We start from the raw sequence: 21,770 nt of genomic DNA, 5'->3' as shown, positions 1-21,770 counted from the left end.
AGCCAGACCACTTCCCAGGAGATCTTTCCCTTCCGAGCAGACCTCCTGGGGTTTCCCGAATCCAAGACGGAGAGGGGCAGCTTGTCTTTAGGCTGAGGAACTTGCCGATGCACCCCGCCCCCCAGAAATGGCCGCCTTCCCAGGAGGTGGGGAGCTCTGCTTCCCCTGGTTTGATTCACTAATTAAGAGACTGACAGTGTCTCAGGTGCTGCTGATGTTCAAAGCTTTTAATAACAACATCTGCTCACTACCTCCAGGCTCTGTTTAGCAGAGATTGGAGACAGGCTCCCTCTTTGAAGGAACCAGGGACCATCAGGGCTACACCCACTGAGAGAGGTGGCAGGAAGCGTAAGGGGCTGCAGAGCAGCCTCCTCCCTTCGTTAAGGCCTCCCAGGAAGATCTGTTTTTAACTCCCAGGAAGGGGATTGAGACCCGGAAGGAACCTCAGAGACCGGCCAGGCCTCCTGGTCCAATTCGATGGAGATGGTGCTGTGGATGGACAGACAGACATCCGCCTGGGGGGCGGGAGGAGAGAGCTGGAGGCCGAGGCGCTCCATCAGTTAAAGACTAGCCTGGAGAAGAGCAGAAGAAAGGGGAGAGAGGAAAAGCAAGGTCTTTGTGTCCAAGTAGTCCAAGCGCTGCCTATGGGAGATGGGCTAGTCTTATTCTGGAGCGGCAGAACTAGAAGCAACGGTAGCAATCACAGGAAAATCTTTTCTAACGATTATTGCTGGACGGGGGCAGCTAAGGAGCACAGTGGTTAGTGGTTGGAAGATCTGAGATCAAATACAGCCTCAGGTACATCTATCTGTGTGACCCTGGGCAAGTCACTTACCCCTGCTTGCCTCAGTTTCCTAATCTACAAAATGGGCTGCAGAAGGAAATGGCAAGTCACTTCAGGATCTTTGCCAAGAAAACCTCAAATGAGGTCATGAAGGAGGCAGACACAGCTTGACATAAACAACAACAAAAAGTCTTTGGCTAAAGGATTCATGCTCTATATGTAAATAGAATGGAAATGTATGGTAATAGTTATACATGTTTGAAACTAACTGGACTTTAAAAAAAAAAGGCTAAATCACAAATGACTAGGTTCCTCTTGGCAAACGGATGGTGGACTAGAAGGAGACAAAACTGTCACGTGTAACGAATGTGCTCAGCTGTCTTGATTGATCAATTATTATTCTATTTGTTGTGGGAGTGGGTGACTGTTGTCGTGAGTTGTTTCAGTCATATCCAATTCCTTGTGATCCTGCTTGGCGTTTTCTTGGCAAGATACCAAAGTGGCTTGCCATCTCCTTTTGCAGCCCATTTTATAGGTGAGGAAACTGAGGCAAACAGGGTTAAATGACTTGTCTAAGGTCATGCAGCTAGTGTCTGAGACCAGATGTGAACTCAGAAAGATGTTTTCCTGACTCTGGGCCTGGAGCTCTGCCCTCTGTGCCACGAAGCTGTCACTGGGCAGTGAGATGTGTGTACATGTACACACGCATGTGCAGGCATGTGCACACATGCACGTGTGCACACGTGTGTATGCACATGCAATGCACTATGTGTGTACGCACACACATATACATATGCACACATGCACCCCCCCACACAGTGAACTTGAATTTAGAAGGAACTTTCTAGTGCTGTGTCCCAGGGAGAGTCTTGTGTCTGTTTTGAGCCCTCTGATGTTCAACATTTTTATCAGTGAGTTGGATGGAGGCATAAATTGCACATGAGACTAATTTTTAAATAATGTCATGTTAGCCGGGAAAGCAAACATGTCAGAAGAAAGTATCAAGACCTTCACATATTTCCTAAGATTAGACTAAGGTACTGAACACAATAAGATGAAATTTCATAAGGAAAAATATAAAGTTCCTTATTTGGGTTCCAAAAATCAACTTCACAAGTACAAGATGGAAAGATAAGAGAGCCAGTGAAAAAGAACTAGTGTTCTTAATGGGCTGCAAACTCATTATATTAAATGACAGCCAAAAGATCTTAAAATTATCCTAGGCTCCAGTAAGAGTTACTATGCCCAGAGTGATGGAGCTGGAAGTTGCACTGTACTCTGACCTGGCCACATAGGGAGTAAGTGTCTGAAGGCACTTGGGTAGCGGGAGTCACAAAAACCTGAGTTCAGATTCAGCTTCAGACACTCACTAGTTGTGTGATCTCGGACAAATCATTTAACCCTTGTCTGTCTCAGTTTCCTCAATTGTAAAAAGAGGTGATGATAATAATAGCAAATATCTCTCCCAGAGTTGCTATACATTGAGATAGATAATAAGGTACTTTGTAACCCTGAATCACAAAAAAATTTAAAATTCAATCCTGGAACCATATGCAAGAGATACAAACAAACTAGATCATGTCTGGAAAACAGAGATGAAAGACAAAGTCAGGAAATAGATGAACACAATTACAAAACACTTTCCACATAAATGAAATCAGATCTAGTCAACTGGAAAAATATCAAGTGCTCATGGGTAGGCCGAGCTAATATAATAAAAATGACAATATTACCTAAATTAATCTACTTATTCAGTCCCATGCCAATAAAACTCCCAAAAGATTATTTTACAGAGCTAGAAAAAATAACAAAAAAATTCATCTAGAAGAACAAAAGGTCAAGAATTTCAAGGGAATTAATGGAACAAAAAGCAAATTAAGGTGGCCTAGCTGTACCAGTTCTAAAACTATATTATAAAGCAGCGGTTACCAAAACCATTTAGTATTGGCTAAAAAATAGACTAGTTGATCAGTGGAATAGCTTAGGTTCACAACATATAATAATCAATGATTATAGTAAACTAGAGTCTTATAAACCCAAAGACTCCAGTTTCTGGGATAAGAACTATTTGACAACAATTGTGTGTGGAATGGAGATAAAGTGAAGAACTTCCAGGAATGTTTAAATTCCTTTTCTATATTTTATTTTTCATTATTTCTATGTCTCTGTGACCTGCATAAGTATATTGTATGTTAGCCAATATTTACTTAAACTTTAGATATATTTACTACCTGAAATGATGACATTTATCACTATTCAATGTTATCAATATTTAGACTATTAGTTGAATGCTGTTAGCTTAGTAATCTAAATTTTGAAGGTCTGTTGGCACCTTTGTCTAATATTCAATTAAGAAGAGAGGGCACCTGTTTTCTTAATGCTCCCCAACCTATGATGTAGTCCTTTGTAACCAAACCTATAAAAACTGTATATCTTTCCTAATTCTTTAGCCCTTCTACCATGAACTTTCTTTCTTTCCCTCCTCATGGTGGAATTGCTTATTATCATGAGAATCTATTACTAAACAACCAACTTTTCTGCTTTTTACTCCGAGAAGTCTCTGAGTAGTCATTTTTGGATAGGGGTTCTATCCCTCACAATTATAAGGAAAATTGGAACTTAGTATGGCAGAAACTAGGCATGGACCCACACCTAACACCCTAAAGTAAGATAAGATTAAAATGGGTTCATGATCTAGACATATTCATACTATAAGCAAATTAGAAGAACAAGGGCTAGTCTACCTCTCAGATCTGTGGAGAAGGAAGGAATTTGTGACCAAAGAAGAACTAGAATATATTATGGAGTGCAAAATGGATAATTTTGATTATATACATATCTTGTGCAAACAAAACCAATGCAGACAAAATCAGAAGTGAAAAAATAAATTGGGAAATCGTTTTTACATTTAAGGGTTATGATAAAGACCTCATTTTAAAAATATGTAGAGAATTGACTCAAATTTAGAAGAATTCAAGCCCTTCTTCAATTGATAAATGATCAAAAGACAGTCAGTTTTCAAATGAAGAAATCAAAACCATTAATAGTCATATGAAAAATGCCCTAAATCATTATTGAAAGGAGAAATGCAAATTAAGACAACTCTGAAGTACCCGTATATACCTCTCAGATTGGCTAAGATGATAGGAAAAGTTAATGATGAAAGTTGGAGAGGATGTGGAAAAAGTGGGACACTAATACATTGTTGGTGGAATTGCAAACTGATTCAATTATTCTAGAGAGCAATTTGGAACTATACCCAAAGGGCTATCAAACTTTGATCCAACAGTGTTTCTACTGGGATTATATCCCAAAGAGATCATAATGGAGGGAAAGGGACCCACATGTGCAAAAATGTTTGTGGCAGCCCTTTTGTAGTGGCTAGAAACTGGAAACTGAGTGGATGCCCATCAATTGGAGAATGGCTGAATAAATTGTGGTATATGAATGCTATGGAAAATTATTGTTCTGTAAGAAATGACCAGCAGGATGATTTCAGAGAGGCTTGGAGAGACTTACATGAACTGATGCTAAGTGAAATGAGCAGAACCAGGAGATCATGTACATGGCAACAGCAAGATTATATGATGATCAATTCTGATGCATGTGGCTCTTTTCAACAATGAAGTGATTCAGGCCATTTCCAATGGTTTTGTGATGAAGAGAGCCATCCATACCCAAAGAGTTGACAGTGGGGACTGAGTGTGGATCACAACATAGTATTTTCACTCTTTTTTGTTGTTTGCTTGCTTGCTTTTTATTTTCTCATTTTTTTCCTTTTTGATATGATTTTTCTTGTATAGGATAATAGTTATGGAAACATGTATAGAAGAATTATACATATTTAATATATATTGGATTATTTGCCGTGTAGGGGAGGGGATGGGAGAAGGGAGAAAAAAAAATTTGGAACACAAGGTTTTGCAAGAGTAAATGTTGGAGATTATTTTGGCGTATGTTTTGAAAATATGAAGCTTTAATAAAAAGAAAATGGAGGTGAGGTTTGTGAGGGACCTCGAGTTCATTCCATGTGGAGAAGGAATGAAGGAATTAGGGACATTTAGCTATAAGACAGACATCTTAGAGGTCACATTTTAGCTTTCTTCAAAACTTCAAGGACTTGAAGGGCTGTCATTGGAGAAAAGGGATTAGATTTCAGTTATGTTGTGACTCTATGTTGGGTTTAGATTTGTTGTGGGTTTTTTGGGCAAAAATTCTCGAGTGGTTTACCATTTCCTTCTCCAGCTTATTTTACAGATGAGGAAACCGAGACAAACAGAGTTACTTGCCCAGGGTCACGCAGATAGTAAATGTTTGAGGACACATTTAAACTCAGGAAGATGAGTCTCTCTGATTCCAAGTCCAATGCTCTATTCATTTCTCCACCTAGCTACCCTACAGACAATTATAGTATATAATAAAGGCATTGAAGAGATTCTAAAGTTCCAAATGAGGTCTGAGGGAAGGTTATAACTAGCAGGGGGATCAAAGAAGGTTTCTTGTAGGAGGCCTTTCAGTTATGCTTTGGAGGATTAATAGAAATTTCAGTGATAAAGTAACATAAGGAGATTATTGTGAGAACAGGGGCAGCAGGAGGGGGGAGATTGTAGGACATACCTGTGGGTCAGAGGAGTCACACTGAAGGGAGTGGTAGGAGATGAGACTGGAAAGGTAAGGTGGTACTTCATTAAAGAGGGCCTGGAAGGCCAGAGATGTCAAAGAAGCAATATGTTGTCAAGAGATCTAGTAAGAAGCAGTTGCCCAGTCTGCCTGGGTGGAAGTAAGGGCTTGCCATTAGGGTGGTGACAGTGGGAATAGAGAGGAAGAGTTGGATCGCAATAATTCCTATTTTCTTAGTACTTTAGAATTTCACACAGCATTTTCATTATAACTCTCTTATGAGGGAGGTACAAAAGATGCTTCCCCTCCTCCATTTTACAAATGGGGAAACTGAGGATTTGGACAGTCCTGTGACCTTGAGACCCGAGTTCTTTCCCTTACTCCCTGGAGGGTCTGCTGATTCTCAGGGAGATTGGGAGAGGATGGACAAAGCCTGCATCCCAAACCTCCCAAGAAGTTACATCAGTGAGCATTTAGGGGCATGAGTTTGCCTACCTCGGCTTTCAGGACAGACCAAAATAAGATTCCCCTCAATGAGTTTCATTCTCCAGCACATGACATTTGTCATTTAGCAGTCACTAGTATTTTGGGGGTCCTCTCCCAGAGAGTCTCAGTCACCCTCATGCCCGAGCTGGCAGAAACTTCCCGAACTCTCACCCAAAACATTACCATTTTTAATGAAAGGATTTAACCTGGAGGGCATTTCAGAAGCCCCACAGACACTGGTGAGATTCCCATGTTTTGGAAGTGATAGCTTTTTACAGCTCCTCCCTCATGTTCTTTTCTCTCCCTTCTCCTCAAATCGCATCCTCAAAATTTTGAATCTGCTCTTTTTCTATTTACTAATCACAGAGTCTGGTCTATTAAACAGGGAACATTTGAAGGGGGCTGGCAATAAGGGCAGGGGAGAAGCCACTGGCTTGGTAAGATGGGGGTAACTGGTTTTGAAGGGTGGCTCCTGTGAAAAGACTGTTGGGAGTCAGGAAATCTAGGTTTGAATTTTACCTCCAATATTTATTAGCCATATGATCTTCAGCGCAGCTTACCCTCTGAGGTTCTAGTCTCTATCCGTAAAAAGGGTGTAATAATACCCAAACAGCTATCTCCTACGACTGTGAAGAAGCCCTTCTTGAGGGAGGAAAGTAAAACAGGACAGAATTAGGAAAGGCTGGAGTTATTTTGGGCCATCAGCATTTCACTTCTCAATAATCTAAAATTAGCAGACATGTATAAAATACACACAGTTTCCCCCATGATCTCAAACTTTCTTTTTTCTCCCATACCATGAGGAGGCAAGGGCTGGATATTCTCTGAAGTTCCTTCTAGTTATAACATCATCCGTTCTAACGTCTCTTCCAGCTCTTTTATTCCCCGTGCTAAGGATACTTCTAGTCCTGATCTTCTGTGTTCCAAGGCCCCATGAACCCCTAAAATATGCTCCCTTCTTTTCTCCCTTCCTGCCCCCAGGGCTCTCTGCACAGTGACTACTACTTACTGGTGGCAGGACAGTTTTAGGCAGAACAGACAAAGGCACTTCTGCATTGTTTGAGGGGAGACATCCCTGTGTTGAATTTGGAGCTATCTTTACAGGAAACTCCAGGAAAGACTTTGGGCTTAACTTAGAATCTTGGGCAGTGACTCACTGGATAGAAAAAAATTTAACCAGACTGGAGGGAAATTTCTGAGGAATTGGGACTAGGGGCACAGAGCTACTTGGAAGACTTAGCCCAAATCCCAACAGGGCTACCGCCCAATGAGAAATTTGGGGAACACAAAGGAGACCTCCTCTCCCACCCCCACACTCCTGGCACCGCCCTGACCCAAAGCTTCCATGCCAGAGGTTCCTGGTGCAAGAGCTGAATTTTCCATAAAAGCCTAAAGATCACATTCTTCACTTTTTAAGTTGTACAAGAGCTACACATATACATATTTAATGTGCAATAAACGAGAGCTGCTGGAAATTAACTAAATGAAAAAAGAATATACTTAATTGTAAAAATTTAATTTTGCTTTTATTCTTCCTCCCCCCTCCCCTTTTTACAACTTTTTATATTGTCTGAGCCTTTCGATCTCGATGGAGATCATATTCTAAAGGCCTCGGCCCCCTGACCTTCTGCCCGCGGAGATGGGGAGGGGATTAGTTTTAAGCTTTGGTGCAGTCAGTTACTTTCAACAGTCTCACAATCAGCCAGAGCAGTCCCTGCATTTGGTCTTACAAAAGAATTTTATAATAATTCCTGCACACCCTGTGTGCCTGTCTCTCCCCACCTCCCCGCCTCTATCCCACCCACAGTTTTCCCAGATTCTTAGAGAAGATTGTATCTTATTTTGGTTTCTTAGATCTGGAGATTTCAAATCCTGCATTTTGTAAAGTGGAGAAACAAGACCCATTGTGGTATTTAAAATTAAAAAGAAAGGGAAGAGAAAGAGGAAAGTAGATTCTGCCATTAAAAATTTAAATGATCAAACAAACTAATATACATTAACCCCAAGTATACAAACCCAAAGAATCTGGACACTTCCTTCCAACCTCTGGGCAAGGACACTAACAAAGATATTTTGAGACAACTTTCTGATTTCCAGACATATCCCTGTATGAACATTTGGATCTAAGAGACAATCCTAGATGTCTCTCAGAGACGCTGTTAGGCGATGGTTCAAAGGCCTCTCAAATCTAGACCCACTGGCTTCCTGGGTGCCGGTGGTGGAATGGGGTGCATAATTGCTTCTGGCACTGCAGGCCCCAATTTGAAGGATCCTTGGTTTGAGACATGAGAGGAACCTCAGGGGTTTTCAGGTCCAAAGTTTTCATTTTTCTGACAAGGAAACTGAGGCTTCCCTGAGGAAGAAAATGACTTAAGATCATACAGCTAGACCCAAGCCTAAGTCTGTTAAACTCCAAATTCAGAGCTTTTTCCATTGTGCCAAACTGAGGTGCTTTAATGCACCTTTTATGCATCCCATAATCATGGATCTTGAAACAACGTTTTAAGGCAAATTACTTTGTGGTCACAAGGAAGGCCATGAATGTAATCGCTCTTACTTGCTCTCATCTCCTAGTACAATTATCTGGTTCCGTTATATGTTGAGATACATTTTCTTGAGAGGTTTTTTTTTTTTTCCCCTTGGATTACTGAAGACGAAAAAGATGTAAACTAGCTTGGGCTGCTGCAAAGCTCATACCAGGAGATCTCTCCTTGGGTCCTCAGAAAATTCTGTCTGATAGATCCTGGTTTGGGACCAACAGGTGGTCTCCATAAAATGCATTGGGGGGAGGGAGCCAGGCACAATGGGCTTATTTGTGCAACAGCCTATTAAGGAGGGTCTTTGTTTTCATCCAAGTTTCCTCCAAGTCAGGGAGCTGACCAGGGCCAAAGGCCTTTTCATTAAACTCTTTTGGACACTAAAAACCAGGGGTCTGGCTGGTTGTCGTCATAAGAATGCAATGTCTTTTTGCAAGCCACCTTATTAAAAACAACATCTCTATTGCCGTGCACTAGAGAGATTTAAATTCCATTTGTATTGATCGACCGGTCACAGCTCATCCTTTGGCTGATGGGCATCCGAGTGGGAATTAGCTTCTGGTTGTACAGACTTATTTTTAAAATGATTCAGGAGACACCAAGTCAAATAAATAACTAAATATTTATTACACAGAGAGATCCAAATCTTATGATAGGACGGTATAAATATACGCATAAGCCATATATACTTATTATGCTCTAAATATTTATCTATACATACATATGTATATAAACAACTATATTCATAATATATATAGAATTATACACATAATATAGTAAATGGCATTATTATATTATATATATTATATCATATATATGTACATACACAAATGTTTATATAAATATACATACATAAATGTGCATGCTAATCCACATATGTAATAATGCTGTATCAGCATTGCAGAGATCTTATTTGGTGTGGGATGATGTGTCTGAAAAAATATATATATGATGTAGAAATGTGTATCATGAAAATACATATACGATGTAGATAAAATACATATATGATGTAGAAATGTATATATAAGAATACAATACACATAGAAATGGATAATTGTGTATAGATGTATCTATAACAATAGCAAACACTTACATAGCATCGTCTACGTGCAGGTCCTGTGTAGATGTTTAACACTTATTGTTTTATTTGATCCGCACGACAGCCTGGGGAGGCACTACTATGACTCTCATTTTGTAGATGAGGAAACCAAGGCACACTGAGGTTGAGTGGCTTGCCCTGGCCCACAGGAGTGTCTGCGGTTGGATCCAAAGTCGGGTCTTCCTGACTTCAGGCTCCAGATTCTCCTCGCTGCGCCACTGACCTGCTTGCTAATCACCCTCGTGGGCTCCTGACCGTGTATGTAGTTCCTCCGGGAGGGCCCGTCCTGTGGGAGTCTGATCCAAGGGTTGAGACAAGTGCACCAGAGCGGGTCCAGCCACTTTCTCAGTTCTCCCGAGACCTTAGGGTGGCACTGGAGCCCACGGGCACTCTGCCACTTGTCCCTGTCCTGCTTGAACATGCACATGATACACAGGTATCGTCGCAAGCATGTACACGTGCTGGAGGGAGGAACTCCTCATTGTGACCCCGTTTGGGGTTTTCTTGGCCAAGGCAGTGCAGGGTTCGCCATTTCCTTCTTCAGCTCATTTTACAGATGAGGAAGCAAAGGTAAGAGGGTTAAGTGGCTCGCCCGGGGAGGAGAGATTTGAACTCGGGTCCTCCTGCCTTCGGGCCTGGCACTCTGTCAGTTGTACTACCTGTCACTCATGCATGATAATGGCGCTGCTCATAGACACAGCTTTTAACCTGTAAGTGTATGTCGGACCATCTCTGAGGTGCCCATCACAAAGCCTATGCCAGGAGAGCAGAAGCAGGCCCTTTGACAGACAGGATGGAGCATCTTCATGTATTCGGAACAAAGGGCCACAAATCCGTGTGCACACCCATAGGCATGACCCAGAACCCACAACGCTGGCCTAGGATGCCGTTTTTGGAGAGTGATCTGAGCGAGGTCCCTTCATGACCGGGATCTCGGGAAATAGGACTGAAACGATGTGTGTGTGTGTGTGTACCTCTGTGTTTGCAGACGGACATTCTGAACTCAATCCATGACTTTCCTGCTCATGAAATACTCTGTTCTAGGGAGTTGTCCCCATCTCCCCAACATGGTTCACTCTGCACATGTCCCCAAAGGAGCTAGGTTCCCAAGGAATCCCACCATATTTTTACCTTGAGACCAGTAGATATTCTTCATCTTGCCCCAAGTATTCATGCAGGTGACTCATTAGAATTAATCGTATTTGCTTAATTTGTTTGGGAGACTGGGGAAGTCTCCAGGATAAGATGATTGGAAGGGGTGGGGCAGGGAATTAGAGGGGAGAAGAGTGAACCAGTTGGACAAATGTTCATTTTAGCTTATGGGACTACCAACGCTCAGAAGTCAGATTCTGAAAGCAGTCCCATTAGGGGTCTTCTTAGAGATTGGGATTCCATCAAACAGGGTTCCTGAGTTCACACTGTTCCTTTGACAGAAATATCATTTGACTTCCAAGATTTCCACCAGAAAAAAAGTGTGTGTGTGTGTGTGTGTGTGTGTGTGTGTATGTGTATACACAGAGAACATTTCCCTTAGAGAATTACGCCATGATTCGATTAGCCTTTTTTTCCTTGACATTTTGCCCATTTTATTAACTTCTGCTTTGCTTTTAAGGAGGCAACTACTGTTTGACTTCTCCAAAGACGCTCATAATATTATAATTCAAGTGTCAGGACAGATTAGGTTAAATGAACCTTGTAATTCCCGAAGGAAAGCAAACTTCAAAACATCCTCTGTTTGCTGGTCCCCTGTCATGGATTGCATTAGGGTTGAATGGGTAATTCTGTCGCCTAATGTGTTAAAGTTGGCTGCAGCAATCTCTCTCCCCCCTCCCTCTCTTACAAGGTGAGAAATGAGTTTGCTAGCAAAACATTTCAGTTTTCCCCGATTCACATTCCTTCTTTATGAGACTCCCAATTGTCACCAACACACACCCCAACATGCTTGGACACAAGCGCATGCGCGTATACACACACACATACACACATATACACACACACACACACACACACACACCAGCACTTATTTGTGAAAAATGTATATTAAAACCAAAACCCATCAAATGGAAAGAAATCACAGATGGTTTTATTCACAACCAGTAGAATTAATGGCCTTCTCGACTCTTTATAAATATTGGAAGCAGATGAGTTCATTACGATTTCACCCTAATAAAGAAAAGCTGTTTGATTTTGACAAGACATCTTCCCATCTAATACATCGCTGGAGTAATAAAGACACCTTCCCCCCCCCCTGCCTGCCCCCCTGCCTCTCCCCGCACTTTATTCCCCCAAACACCAACCTTACCTGCGGTGTTTCTGAAGTAACGGAAAAACACGTGCACAGGCAGCCTCGCACAGACCCCTAAACTAGGCTCCGAAGGGAGAGAAGGCTGGAATTCTGAAAATGCCGGTCATTCGGAGAAGATGGGGTCTGCAATGTTTATTTTGCGGTTGTTTGAAATTTTTACATCTTTCAACAAAGTAGGCAGGGAAGTGGAACCATGTGAAAGGGCTTTTGAAAAGACAGATTCAGCACCACTTGGCTCCTTTATCTCTGAGATCTTCTCCCCTACCCCATGGGGCAGGGTTGAGATGGTCTTTATTCCCTCTCCTCTCCCCCCACCCCCATTCAAATGCTTCCCAGCTCAGCTGCCTTTGCCAAAGGTTCAAAGTGTTGCTGGCAGGCCTTGCTGCCGAGGAATACAACAGCTTATTCCAGGGAGGCGCGAGCTGACTCATTTCGAACCCCAAACACTGCTCACTGATGTGGTCATCTTGTTAGTCATGGAAATCCCGGCTTATTTCTATTTATGCTTCTTTCAACACTTATTAGGCAAGAAGTGAAAGGCTTTACATTAAACTGCAAAAGATGTTTTTGCTCCCCAGGGCCGGGCCAATCAGCTCCATGGCTTATCAATCATTTCAAAGGTATTTTTTTCCAAAGGGGATGTGGGGTGGAGGGGAGAGTTGAAATTTCTCAAAGCTGGAGAATTTGTAATGGAAGGAAGGAGGGAGGGAGTAAAACAGAGCATGTCTAATCTACTGGGACCCGTTGCTTTGGCTGGATTTTTGCTGGAGTTGTGTGTGTTTCCTTGTTCGTAACCAAATGAAGGTTACAGTTTGGGAGGCAATGACATTGTCTCAGAAAAATGACCCACATCAGCGGTTTGGACAGGGGGCAGAGTTCAGCAATCAAGTTTCTTTATATCTTCTTCCCAACACATAAAAACAAGGAACATTTCTCCGCGCCTGCAGTGAAGTAGCCCTCTTTTAAAAGGCTGCACGAAGAAGTTGTTTAAGGGAAGTGGTTTTCATGTAGCAATTAAAAAAAATTAAAATCAGCACAGCTCGGTTCTCTGAAACACTTATGTCTTTCTCATTTCACAAGTGGCAGTGTAGGAGAACTGAGCTTGGAAGCACCAGACTTGGCTTCTTGGCTCTTAGCTGCATGGTCCCTGGGCAGGCAAGTCCCTTGTTCTCTCCAACCCCAGCATTCTTCTCTGGAAAGCGGGGTGCTGGAGGGCTTAGATAGTTGGATAACCTCCTGTGTTCTAAGGTTCCTTCTGGCTGCAGCGATTAGTGTTCTAGCTCTAACATTCCACGTTTTAGCCTCCCAAGTTCTGAAGTTTCTTCTAGTTCTAACATTCAATTTGGTTTCACTGTGTTCTAAAGTTATATTCTAACTTTCTATGTTTTAAAGTTCCTTCCAATTCTGACATTCAAATGCTCTAATTTTCCTTCTGGCTTTGCTGCCCCATAAGCTTATGCTGTTTGCCAGTTATGAGCTGCCTTTTACATTTTAGCTGTTTTAATTCTCTGATGAGAACTGGCCTGGTTTGTGAACTCTTGAAGTAAACAAAGCCAAGGCAATTCCCATCAGCTTGCTTAGCTCTCTCTCTTGCCCAGCCTCTTTAAGCACCAGTAAAGTGAAATTTCTGTTAAAACTTTCAGGCAAAGATTGCTGAGATGCATAGCGCTCCCAAGTGAGTCCAGGACTGCTGGGACTGGTGTCTGAAGTTTGTTTGACCTGGGTGAAAGGAACACAAATAGCAGCTCCCCCCAACAAGAGAATCCCAACCTCAAGGAACCAAGCAAAGAGGTAGGATGGGGATGAGATCCGAGTTCATGCAGTCAGACTGTGGATCCCAGCTCTGACTTCTGGCCAATGGTGTTAATCTGCTGATGTGATCATTGTGGGGGGTTCTCTTTTAAGACTTCATTGTAACTTTGGGGATAAAAAAGTTTTTTTTTTTAGTATTTTGAGAACAGAGTTGGATGAGACTTCTCTAAAACCAAATTACAATTAGATTGTAATCTGAAGGCAGGTTCTATACCTTGTTCACCTTTGTTGATGACAGATTAATCTCAAAATGGGTCATATTTTACATAAGAAGAAGCCTGAGAGGCAATGTGGTCCAGTGGGGAAAACTCATGCTTTGGAGTTAGAGTTAAGTCCCAGGCTTTCCTCTGTCTCTTACTGCTAGTATGTCACTGGGCAAGTCAGGCCCAGCAAGATAGCCTCAAAGCTCCTTCAAGCTCCAAACTGGTCATCCTAAATTAAATGACTGACCCAAGATCACACAGCCCAGAAAGCTGGGACTTGAGGTGTATCCATCCTTATCTCAAAGCACGTCACATAGAGCTTCACATAACACTTTACAACTGTAATTCATTGTATCCTTCCAACAATTTAGTGCCTATATGTACTTATGCACACATCTCTATATATCTATGGGTATCTATCTATCTATCTATGTATATGCATATGTATATATCTGTATATCCATAAATGCCCATCCATCCCTATATAGCTAGACATATCCTATATGCTTACCTATATGTTTATATATCTTTACATCAGTATATCTTTAGCTATAGGGATATATGATATATGCATATCATATATGTGTATAGGTATCTATTTATAGGTCTTTGTCTCTATAGTCATATGCCCCTATATGTGCATGTACACATATCATTATTATCTCACTTTCACAGATGAGGAAACTAGGGAATTCATCAGCGGTCACACAGTGTGTGTGTGTGTGTGTGTGTGTGTGTGTGCGCGCGCGTGTATGTATACACACACACACAGACAGACACAAACCCATACATACATGGCAGTATAAGAATTATCATACCAATATAATCCATAAGAAAGCTGAAGATCAAAGCCATGTATCCCAAACCACCTAGTGAGTAAGAAGCAGAGTGAGCATCCATCCATGGAGACAGGGAACTGGATTTGGAATCAGGAAGGTCTGGTGATTTTGGGCAAATGACTTTACTTTGTGAGCCCAAGTTTACTCTTCACCTCCCTAGCTCCTGGCATGAGGCTTCATGAGACTCTTGCTAACTCCGGAAAATCTTGGCTGTCTGATCTTGGGCAAGTCATTTCCCTTTATAACCTCCCTCTTCTCCCCCTCCCTCCCAGTTCTCTAAGACCAGTACGTTAGTTATTTGCGTTAGGGGAGGGTGTAGAGGGATGAAATTATTGGATTGATGCACTGAGGTTGGGACTACTGAGCACTTGAGGCTAACCACTGATTGGACAATACTCTATGGGCATAAGCTTGGAAAATGGTCCTTCCCACTATCCGTACTGGCTCAATGATTGGTGTATAGAAGATTATAGGAGGGACTAGGAGGTGGAGTAAAGCTAGCCAAGGACACATGCTCAGTGGTAGAGGAGGGAAGGTGGTCATGGAGAATCTGCTTCCATCCTGTCAATCCTGCCTCTGGGGCCCAAGAATAATGATTAAGGACTTTTGCTTATCCTGACTCTGGCTGATTCTGGGGTGTCCTGGGTGCTAGCGCGGTTGTTATAGGAGGGAGTTCCCTACAGTCCAGAGGTACCAAGTTCTGGGTCCATGACTGCAAGTTGCCACAAAACTCTTAGAGTGAAGCCTGAACCAGATGAAAAAAGTGGGGAAATTTTGAACAAAATAAATACAAACACAGACAATGTTAATAGGGTGGTTTTCTAAGTCACCATGCTGCCTGCAAAAATCTGTTTCTGTTTGAGTTTGACACTATGGGCAATGAATAAAGGTAGAAAAGATTTGTAGCCAGAAGTACCCTTTAGAGGCTATGAGTTCTACATCTTATTTTTACTGATGAGCAAACTGAGGCAGACCTAAAGAGTTCAAATGATGGGTCCACAGTCACAGTTCTAAGTGGCTTTTTTGGGGAAATTTAAAGTCTGTCTTTACTCTCTAGACTGCCTTGTAACAAAACAAAAAGAAAAATAAGCACAATAAAACCTCAGAACCTACCGCCCAGGGTTGGTGTGAAACTCAAGGAAAATAACATGTACAAAGTGCTTTCTAAACTCTATCAGTTTTTCTTAATCCATTTCTTCTGATTCCATATGCCCAAATCATACCATCTCCCTAAAAAAAGTGTTTTCTAAGTACCTACTCAGTGCCAGGCATGGTATTAAGCACTTTACAAATCCTCTATCATCGATGCTCACAACTACCCTGGGAGGTGGGTACTATTATTATTCCCATTTTACAGATGAGGAAACTAGGGAATTCATCAGAGGTCAAGGATCACACAGTTACATATGAATCCGAGGCTGGATTCAGGCCAGATTCTCCATGCACTATGGCACCACCTGTGTGTTCAATAAACATATACTAAGTTGAATTAAGACTTGGAATCATAAAGCTTTAGAGCCAGGAAGGACTTTAAGATTCACATTGCCCAGATTTTTCATTTTGTCAAATGAGGAAGGGCAAGTTGATTGACTATTCTAAGGTTATACCCTGATAAAGGTGGAGGGGAGATAAGCTAGAATTTGAACCCAGGGCTGGTAACTCTGGATCCAGTGCTTTTCTCTACCAGAAGTGCTGAACGCAGACAGCTGAGGACAACACACCCAAGTGTGGCCCAAACCTGAATACTATATAACTGAGAAAAATAATTTAACAAAATAAATTGAAATACCATAAAACATGGCTAATGTTAAGATGTGCTTTTCTCTAAATAACTCCTCATTTAAGTAGGACACACTATGCTTGCTGTTAAGACTCAAAGACCCCTGTGTGGAGCAGAATTAGGACATCCACGCAGACTCTTGGATGCACTGGATTTGCAGTCTGACATTCCCGACATTCTTGCTATTCTTGCTGTGGCACTCCACCTCCCACCACCACAACTTTGCCCAGGCTGTCCCTTATGCCTGAAATGTCCTTCTGCTTCATCACAGAATATCTGGTTTCCTGTAAAGCTCATCTCAAGCACCTTCCTCCTCCTACCGGAGACCTTTCTGACACTTCCCTTTCCAATTGTTAGCAGTCTCCCCCTTGATTTACTTTGTTTTACTTACTGAGCTAATTGTTTGCCCTGTGACATTGGGAAAATCACTCACCTTCTCAGGAGTTCGGTTTCCTCATCTCTGAGATAAGGGAATTGATTGGATCATCTCGAAGTCCCCTTGTCATTACAAATTCAGGGATAGTTTGACTCTGGAGGAAGCCTGGGAAGGACAGTTGGAGTCATAACTAAGAATTTAGGTGCCCAGAACAAGAACCATTCATTTCCTGAGCAAATGGAATAAAAGAGACCCTCCATTGCCAGAGACCCCAGGGAAAGTCGTCATCGTAGTCGTCATCATCATCATCATCATCTCTTTCTATCGCTGAGATTTTCTTTTGGAATGTGGTCCTTCTTCTGATTCAGAGCCATAACTAAGGCAGGGTGACCGGGCCATTGTCCAAGGGGCACCAAAGAATTAAAATAAAACTCGCTGGCCTAGAAGAGGTTATGGACTCTACTCTTGCCTTTTTTGAAAATTGAGATAATAGTTGCCCTTCTCTGTTTCTGTCTCTCTTCTTCACAGTCTTTCAGGGATGCAAGAACTCACTGGTCAAATCTGATCAGGCATCCCTTAATTAATCCAACAATTAAGCATTTATCCAGGCCTTACTAAGTATGTGCTAGACACCAGAGAGAAAAACAAAAGGGAAGGAGATCTTGCCCTCGGGGAGCTTACATTCTTACAGGAGACATAACGGTCCATATACAAAACTAATCAGTCAGCTATAAGGTAGTCTTTGAAATAAAGGCATGATAGGATTAGGTGGGAGTGAGGAGGGAGAACAGGCAATGCCTTATGTAGAAAATGGTACTTTAGAAGAGGGTTTGTGGGAAGCTGAGAGGTAAACTCGAGGAGGGAGAGTTTTCTAAGCATGGAAGACAGGCAAGGGAAGTCAGTAAGCATTTATTAGTCACCTACTGTGTACCAAGCTTTATGCCAAGAGCCTAGAATTACAAAGAAAGTAAAAAATCCCATTCCCTGTCCTCAAGGTGCTCATAATCTTGTCCAAAGGGATGGAAATATAGGATGAAAAGCAATTAGGTAATTACTCTAAGGAAGTTTATTTTTATTTTATATCCTTGTGATGTCTAGCACATGCTAGGTGCTTAATTAGTACTCAATGAATTAGGGTTCGAGTATTGTCAGTGCCCTTTAAATCTGGTACCCCTTGGAGAATGCCTGCCCTAATTGTAGCTCTGGATCAGGAGGAGGATTGGATTCCTAAAGAAAATCTCAGGATGATAACAACAAAGCAAGTCCAGTATCTGAAATACTTTTCTTACAACAGTTTTGTGGGAGAAGTGGAGGGTAGCCTTGTCTGGAATCTCTGGGTCCCTACCCAAGAACCAATCCCAGATCTGCCTCATGGGATGCTGTTGCCCTATGGTTGGGTCCTCTGGTTCAGTTAAACTGATATTCTGGCTATTCCCCACCTCCGGCCGCCATCTCCCACCACTACAACTTTGCCCAGGCTGTCCCTCATGCCTGGAATGCCGTCCCTCCTAACTGCGACATACTAATACTAGGATACCACATACTACCTGGTGCACCCACCTCCTACATGAGACCTTCCTGACACTCCCCTTCCCAACTGTACCACCCTCCCCCTAAATTTGCTTTTGAATTTGTTTTGCATATATTTTGCATATGCTTTTCTATGTACACATATAGGATGTAAGCTCCCTGAAGCCAGAAACCATAATTTTTGTCTGTTTCCCCAGCACTTGAGGTAGTCCTAGCCCATAGTAGGCTCTTAATGTCTGTGGACTGGGGGACCTCGCCCTTTAAAGGAAGGAGGAAAGCTTTGGAGCTCAGTGGCTCCTTCCCAGGCAGACCCTCCTGGATGGGGCCCACGGGAGGTTTCCTGGGGATGCAGGAACAGGGGAACGGAAGGCTCCTGGGTGGGGCGTGCCGAGCTCGGCAGGGCCAGGTTAATTCTGGTTTCCATCCCACCCTCACCTCGGCTCTACCTCCTCGCACTGTCCGTGATATTCAATCGGGTGCCGGTGATGACTTGCACGGCAGAGGGGCTGAAGGCGTTCTTCACGTTTGGTGGGACAAATGGTTCTCATTTGAAAGGGAGGTTATAAAAACACATGCCTGAAGAGAATGTCAGGGACTCGAGGATTAATCTCATTTAATTCAAAGACCATTCCAAATATTTTTTCTTTGGGGGGCGGCCAGCAGCTTTGGCTGGGTTAGGGGTTGGGGGTGGAAGCCAAAGGTTCACACAGACTGGTCGGGTCACGGTGGGAAGCCCCAGTCTGGAGCGTGTGTCTGTACACATGTATATATGCTCGTGTGCAAGCGAGCCAGAGAGCAAGCATACCCCTTCATGTCAGGAAGTTTGTTCCTGAAAAATCCCCCAAAGGAGGGCTTTCCTGGAGAGTTTGGGTTGGAAGGGGAGGGTTCCTGTAATGTCAGTTACATTCTAGGTAACCTTAAAGAATATGAACTTCTGGAACAGAAGGTTTTGCAAGGGTCATTGTTGAAAAATTACCCATGCATATGTTTTATAAATTAAAAAAAAAAGGCTATGAACTACTATTTCTATAGGGCTTTAAGTCAAGCACGGCATTTCCCTCACAATTCGTCTGTAAGTTGTACAAAAATTATTCTTCCTAGTTTTCAGAGAAGAAAACTAAGGCTCAGAAAAAGGAAAAGATTGTTTTCTCAAGTCACATAGATAGCAGCAATAATAGTAACATAATAACTCACAGTTGTGTTTTACAAAACAATCCAATAATGAGTGCATTATTTTCCACATTTTACAAAGGAGGAACCTGAGCTAGAGTAGGTATAGTAGGAAGAGCATTGCTTTTGGAATTGGGAGAACTTCCTGCGTGTAAATTGTTGCTGTTCAGTCATTTCAGTCTTGTCTGGCTCTGTGACCTCATTTGGGGTTTCCTGGGCCAAGACACTAGCCCAGAGTGGTCCACCATTTCTTTCTCCAGCTCATTATACAGATAAGGAAACTGAGGCAATAAGAATTAAGTGACTTGATCAGGATCACATTGCTAGGAAATGTCTAAGGTCACATTTGAAATCAGGTCTCGCTGATTCCAGGCACCAGCATTTTATCCACTGTCACCTGCCTTCCTCCTGAGTAAAATATTTAACCTCTTTGAGACGCGTTTGTAAAATCAGATTGCTTGCTCTCTTGGGGAGAGAAGAGGGAGAAAAGGAGAAAAAAATTGGAAAACAAAATCCTACAGAATGAATCTTTAGTGTACTCAGAAAAATAAAATAACATTGAAAAAAAAATCAGGGAATGGAATCAGAGTAGTGAGTCCCAGTCTTTTTGAGTATAAGAACTTCTTTTTACTATAAAAAGGAATATTTTGCAGATTGCCACATGATCATAGTGGTGCTATTAATATCCTTTGAAGGAGAAAATGCACGATGTATGTCAGAGCTACTATGTATTCACAAAGCTTTTAAATTGATTTGCATTTGATTAAATACAGAATACATGAATATTTGAAAAAATAGTAATATATACATGGGATACTTTTCTCAGTGTACAAAAAATAGGTTTGCTTATTCATTATACTGAGTCATGCTACGTATTTTGTCAGAGCTAAATAAGATGAAAAATAACACAACTTGGTGCCCATAGGGACCCTGAGGACCCCTTACAGTAACTCAGAAATGGCCAGACGTTATTGTCCATGAAAAGCTTCTGCTGGCTCTGTGGGCTCTGACTTGCCCAGAGATGAACAGATGATAAGTGCCAGCATTGGGCCAGAAACTTTGGTCCCCTATCACATTAAATCCAGGGAGACTCCCCTTTACCACACTCCCTCTCTTTACAAGCCAATCAATGGAACCAAAGTATTCCATTTATGTTACATTTTCTGAAGTTTTCCCATTTTACCTAATGATCTACATTGGTTTTTTTTTTTTTAACATAGTATATAAAATAATGAAAACTACATTAGATAAGTCTGCATCCCAAACATTTATTCAATCATATAAACCAATGATTTTCTCTACCTGCTCAATGGTTTACTGAACATTAAATATAAAAAAATAGCAAGATAGTAAGCAGTAACCAGGAACATTTCTATCTGAGCTCCAATGAATAAAGATGAGAATGAAATAATGTTGATATTTCTATAATGCCACAAGATTTGCAAACCATTTCACATTTATTTAGCTCGTGACTGAGTAGGAACTAATACCAGTTCTTCCTGACTATGCTCAGTGCTCTATCTACAAGGCTACACTGCCTTTCTCCTAGCACCATTCTGAGGCTTGGAATTCCAGATGTGCTCACCCTAGGCCCCTTTGTGGAGAGGCAGTGCTGGGAGAAGAGAAAAAAAAATCTGTATCTGAGACTTGGACTTTTTGCTGTTGTATATTCTTGGACAAGCCTGTTTCCCGCTCTGAGCCTCCCTTTCTTCACCTGTGGAAATACCCTCTGAATGCTTCATGTCATATTTAAAGCCCCTCCCCAAGTTCCTGCCCCTCAATCATCTTGACTCCCTTTCAGCTCCCTTTTGTGTATTTTCTTCCCAAGTTAAATTGTAAGCTCTTTGAGGGCAGGGACTATCTTTTTGCTTATAAAAGTACATTTCTAATGGTTAGTACAGTGCCTGGTATACAGTAATACATTTTTCTCCTTTATTCCTTTCTTCTCTTCATCTCTCCTTCCCCCCCTCCTTCCTTCCTTCTTCTTACCCTTTCTTCCTTCCTCTTTTCCCTCTTTCCCCCTCTCTCCATTCTTTCTTTCCTTCTTCTCTCCCTCCTTTCTATTCCTCCCTCCCTCTCCCTTCTTTCCCTCTTTCTTTCTACCCTCCCTCCTTCTTTCCTCCCACTCTTGCTTCCTTCCTTCCTTTCTCGCTCCCTCTCTTCTTCCCTCCTCCCTTTCTTCCTTCCTTCTCTCCCTTTCTTCCCCCTTTGATCTTTGAGAGGATTTCC

General features: G+C 42.1%; 1 long non-coding RNA gene across 1 annotated transcript in view; it reads left to right on the top strand.

Annotated features, from left to right (window-relative positions):
• The window catches only part of LOC116421738, a 77,024-nt gene extending 63,244 nt beyond the window's left edge, over positions 1-13,780 (top strand). The window contains exon 2 of the long non-coding RNA XR_004232241.1: positions 13,475-13,780. This is a non-coding gene — a long non-coding RNA (uncharacterized LOC116421738). The remainder of the gene's footprint in view (positions 1-13,474) is intronic.
• Positions 13,781-21,770: the final 7,990 nt, after the last annotated feature.

Source organism: Sarcophilus harrisii, chromosome 2 (assembly GCF_902635505.1).
Source record: "Sarcophilus harrisii chromosome 2, mSarHar1.11, whole genome shotgun sequence".
In the NCBI taxonomy this organism is placed as follows: domain Eukaryota; kingdom Metazoa; phylum Chordata; class Mammalia; order Dasyuromorphia; family Dasyuridae; genus Sarcophilus; species Sarcophilus harrisii.
This window is presented reverse-complemented; position numbering and strand designations above follow the sequence as displayed.